Below are 6115 nucleotides of genomic sequence, written 5' to 3'. Positions count from 1 at the left end.
CCCTACTCACCTTAGCCTTTAATCCCATATAATTAAGTATACTGCCATCATTGCGACCCGAGAAGGGAAGCTCGAAGGAGCGGATTTTGCAGAAATTCAAACCTTTACATATGTACATATATCCATATCTTAGCTCTAATTTGGCTTAACTATAGATAGCAAAACCCTCCCCCGAGGATTAACAATTTTAATGTTAATAATCACCTTTCCCTGTTTCAGGGAAGGAATAAAAGCCTCGGGAAAATTAATTGGGAGCCAAGATGATTTTCCTTCAACTTACCGTCATTTTCCTAAGTATGCAATGCACCACCTTACAACCAACATCGGCGCCTATGAAGTTTACGAAAGGAGTAGTTTTCATCCATCAGGGATATTTCCTCATGACAGCCAGCCATTGGACATTGGTCAATGATCTTACCTTCGACCATTTAAGAAGACAAGTTCAGTTTATCTCAGAATCAATAGATTATTTAGAAGAGCTGAGCAAGCGTAGCCCTTTAAGCAATAGCTCCGACCCAACTGCCTGGAAATTCCCCACCGACGGATTTCAATTAGTAAAAGCCTCTTTCCTTAATTACCAGAGCGAATACCACGAGCTTTTATCACTAGTTACTCTAAAAGACAACTCTAAACAAAAGAGGGGACTTGTAGATATCAGAGGGAAGGCACTTAAATTCCTTTTTGGTACCGCTACCTCAGAAGAGGTTGAAGCCTTAAACGCTGAGATCAAAACCCTAAAACAGCACACTGACGGAATTATTCATTTATTAAAATCCCAAACCACTCTTCTCACTGATACCTTAACTGTCAGTAAAAATAATCGCCATCAAATTTTCCTTTTATTTAAGCGCATCGAAAGTTTCGGAGAACTCATGAATGTATACCGTTATAACCTCGCCTATGAAATTATCCTACGCACCATTGAATCTGCCGTCCAAGAACTGCATTTCCAATTGGTCGAATTACGAGAAGCGATCGACATTTTAGAGCAGGGACGATTAAGCCATTATTTCATTCCGCGAGAGATCATGTTACACACACTCCGCGATATACAAATCCAACTTCCGGACGGTTACGCAATGATCGAATCCATCCAACCGGATACGCTATTTAAATATTATCAGTGGATTACAACAATAGCGATAGCCCTTCCCGGCAAATTACGAATTTTCACAAAAATTCCGCTGATTACCCCGAGTGGATCCTTTGATATGTACGAAATCGTGAACTTCCCTACTTACATTTCTTCCTTAAACACTTTCGTACAATTTAAACCCTGCCATCCGGTCATCACGCTTTCGATGGACCGACAGTCTTACATGCTGTTGCAACATCACGACCTGACCACCTGTAAAGCCGCTCACCTCCCAATGTGCTCCTTAGATAGCCCTATACAGCGAGAGCCGTCCCAAAGCTGCGAATATGCTTTATTTAGTGGCATCGAAAATAAGGTCAAGGATCTCTGCACGCGACAAATCATCCCTCACTTCTTGCCGATTTTTAAAAGAATTGATCAACGAGGTACCTGCATTTATTCCACGCTTAAGCCTCTCCTCCTCACCATTCGATGTCCAACACGACGTCGCAATTTCCCTCTCATACCATCCACAAAGAAATTAAATAATACCGAAACTATTAATCTCCCGAATGCTTGTACAGGATACCTGCCTGGGATTATCCTCACGGGACACTTCCAAAGACAATCAACCCTTCAATTGGACATAGCCCAACAATTAGTTGTTCCCCAAATCGAACAAATCCTAAATCAAACCGAAATACGGTTACTGCAAACCCGTCTAAAGGATCCCCAGACTCTTCCCTTCAAAGTGATCACCTCCGCCGATATTAGAGAGGCCGATCGTTCCTTGACAAATGTCCGGTATGACCTCGAACATTTATTACGTATGTCAACACCTCCTCCATCAACTACCTCGGCCCCCTCGTTACTTACCATCCTGATGAGTTGCCTACTGATTGCTCTTCTTCCCATTGGCATTATATATGGTTGTCGCTATTATCTACCGCGCCGCCGTTGTTGTTTATCCAACTCCCGCGAACGAAATCCTAATCAGGCAAATCACTTCCTCCAAGAAGTACATCTAGACAATCTAGCTGCAAACCCGGACCAAGAGCAAATTCCGCCCGCTGAGGGACCTAACGCCTCAAATTCCGCTCAGCGGAGACCGACACCTGTTGCCTTCTCCTATTAACTCTTCGTATAGTCCGGTGTGCGTATACCTATGGGACCGGTTAGAGTATCCCCAAACTTCCCATTCCAGGACTCCGACTCGACTTCCGGAGTCCACACTCGATCTCGCCGATCCCGACACAATCGCCTAACGCAATCTTGACCAAATGTATTAAATTATATTTAACCAAATGTATTTAACCGAACGAATTTATATATATACTCTTACATTCTTATATATATTCTCGAATATTAAAATAACCATTTATATGTAACCATTTATGTAGCCATTTATGTAGCCATTCAAATCCACTGTTATTTTTCATCGTATTTTATTGTTAATTTTAATAAATTACCTTTTGATATTTTATTCAAGCCTTAATTATTACATATATTCACAATACAATCACCCGATCTCTATTAACTAGATATCGACACACTTTCCAATCCGCGCATATCCCTCTTTTCGGGTTAGACCCAGTTTCCCGAGAGAGAGAGTAGTAAACCCCACTTTACCTATATGTTATCATACCTCTACCTATAACCATAAACTTATTGCTATTACGTATATCTTAATCGTTATTTTTGGATACCAAGACAGTATCAGCCATCAGCCATGCCAAACGGATGTCGACCTAGCCAACGTTACCACCATTCGCCATTCAGCCCACCAAAATCCAGCCATCTACTCCTCAATCGAGGACCAGTTATTTCTTCCTCTTAGAAACTTTACCAAAATTCTATCAAGAACTTACCTACGATTTTCGTCAACCATCACCATCTAATATCCAGTAGTATCCCATCAACGTACGAACCCACGAATAACCAAACAAAGGAAATAACGCACCCACGTGTTTCCTCGAACTACAACCTTTGTCTTCGACCTCCAGACCTCCAACCAATCACCGATGTTCACTGCTAATTAACAACAGGCCTCCGTCCACCAACGTCGACGAACTACTATTGTATCAACCCGATACTAATAGACACAAAACGAACCCGTTTTGTCTCAGCCTATACTTTATAATTGTATCGCGATAAACTCTGTAATAACATATCTATAAAATAAGCACGATTAATTTATTCACTTTCCGAGAGAGAGTAACCCTCCCTAAAAGAAACCGGCCGGACAATAAATAAAATCAAACTGGTCCCGTTTAGGACCAAGTTCGATTTCGAAAGTCCGAGGCAGTGTGAGGACCGAATTGAGCTGGTCCGAGTTTAAATTTTCATTATTTCAAATCCCCGGGATACGATCGAGATCGGATAACAATCAAGCTTCGAAGGATGTACAGTCTTCCGCTGTCAAAACCGCTTCCCTCCTTCTCCGGATCCCACCTGACTCATGGAACTCAAGTCACCACCCTCCTTCGCGATTGGTGATTGTTACGGAAGGGACCGGGGGTATATAAAGGGGGAAGAGATCTAAGAAAGGAGTCGGAAGAAGGGGAACGACCCGCTGACCCGAGTCCTATACGAAGGCCATTCCCGACGCCGGAGCCTCCGCCTCGAAGCCGATCCTGCCGCACCGCCAGGGAAGACGCTAGAAGAACCTTCAAGCCGACCCGAAGAACCTTCTCGATCAGAAGCGATAGCCGAGAGGTATGAATTCCCTAACAATTGTGAGCTCTCTCTCTCCCGTGATTAGGGACAGAATGCGCCGTGTCGATGTACTCGACCCTCTGTTCTAATAAATCTTATCTGTGTTGTCCTGCTACTACGGATATTGCCATTTTCTTATCGACGACCCCACACTTCCTCCACTCGACCTGACAATTAAATTACCGATCCCGATAAAACGGGATATCGCGATAAATTTAGCCATCCTTGACAGTGGGGTGGGTCTTGCTGACCTGTTCACTGACGAAAAAGGGGGTACGACTTCGTCTTCCCCCCAGCGTTCCCACAATCGGCTTTCTTTAACATAGAAAGTATAGAAAGTTGACTATCTGTCTCTCTGTAATCTGTGGCTGGCTCTTGCCAAGTAGCTTGTTTAGCAACCAAGATATCATATGGCAGCCAGTGCAATTATGAGTTTGAAATTCTGTGTGTGAACCAATTTGCTTGATAAGTGAGCAATTTGAAAACTGAGATTTGACTGTATTTAAATTCAAACTAACATGAAATTATTATTAAAATAATCATTTTAAAATGCTAAAAAAGATTAAAGTGTTTAAATATATTCATTACTTTAAATTATTTAAATTTATTTAATAATGCATATCATTCAAATGTCTCTCTGGTTTTCATGATTCTTACATACTGTTATACAGTATAAAAACCTAAAAAAAATATATTTTTTAAAAAATATATAAGAGGTAAAATGAACCTTCAAACTTGAACATATCAAGCAATGATTTCATAATTTCAAATCAAATAAGTGTTTCTGTATGAATGGAACAAACATGAAATTACTTCTTAACCAACAATTGGAAAAATTTTTATAAGAAAGCATCACCACAATAAAAATTCCATAATATAACTAAATTCTCAAAAAAGTTTTGTGTTTACATCAATTTAAAAAATCTTAAAGCAGCTCATCAATATCCCTACAAAACTGAGATGAATGTTTGATCCAAATTTTAGCGAGAGTCAAATAAAATGAACCAGAGTATGATCCTGTGAAAGGTTCTGAATTTTGCACATGCAGACCTCAAAGTATGTGCATACTTACAAATTCTAGAATATGCAATGCAAGAAAATTTTATTAAATTTATGCCGCCTATGCATAAAACAGAAGTATCCAAGCAAAAACAGTGAGATGTAATCCATTTTCTGATAGCTAAGAATGTTCGACCAAATGATATTCATTGGCAAATGATTGCCACATATAATGTGAACAGTATTTCAAGCATGAGCAAAAGTGTAGAATAAATATACTAAGGATTAAAGTCTCTGAAAGATGATGAGTGCCCTGTTCAAGCAAATAGCATCACACTAGAAAATGTTGCAAATGTGGATATGCTATGCAGGCCATAGACACATTACAAAAGATTAAATTGCCACTGAACTCACAAGGAGAGGGTCAGACATGGATCTCTGATTTGAAGAAAACTTGGAAGGCATGTAGCCCTTAAAACAAAAAGCTCTGTATCCAAATAGTAAAATCCAAGTATTTCTGCAAAATGCACCTCTGAAAATTGAATGTTCAATTTATAAAGCTTTGGAAGTTTGCCATTTTCTCAGAGCATCAATAGCCAAATGGACACGATGCGTTTCGCTATTGATGCGGCTATTTCAAACCTACGGCATTAAAATGAACGTAGGTTTGAAACTTTGCAATTTTACTGTATTTTTTTTAGCATAATGTAATTATTTTATTATTTTATCATATAGTTAACATTATTAATACTGTTATTTTTCTGCTGTAGCATTTTTATTTTTATTTCTTTTAATTTATATGGGCTTTGTCACCCTATTTGCACAACAAACTTGTCTTTTTCATCCATTTACAGTAACATCTGAAGCTTATTTGCTCATGGTGACACAGTACTAAAAATGTATTTTTAATTAAACTTCCAACTTTTTACACCCACTTTAATTTATTGTATAAGCTTTAAACATGAACAACAACAATATTAATGATAATGCAAATGATATAGTAAATAATAAAATAATTACATTACACACAAATATAACCAGAAAACTGCAGTATTGAACGTACATTGCATCACTCCCACATTTAGCATCTTGTCCATTTAGCTATTGTTGCTCTGAGAAAACAGCAAACTTTGAAAGCCTTGTAAGCTAAATACTCAATTTTCAGAAATGCATTTTTTGGAAATGCTTGAGAAGTGGGTCTTATTAAAGTCTCTGAAAGATTGCTGGACAAGGAGCTGCTTGCTACATGTTTACCAAGTTTCATTCAAATCAAAGATCCAAATGTCTGACTCTCTCTTTGCCAGTAACAACTATGAAACAGTTCAC

Source organism: Centruroides vittatus, unplaced genomic scaffold (genome assembly GCF_030686945.1).
Source record: "Centruroides vittatus isolate TY-2023 unplaced genomic scaffold, ASM3068694v2 contig_481, whole genome shotgun sequence".
In the NCBI taxonomy this organism is placed as follows: Eukaryota; Metazoa; Arthropoda; class Arachnida; order Scorpiones; family Buthidae; genus Centruroides; species Centruroides vittatus.
Note: the sequence above shows the minus strand (reverse complement) of the source record.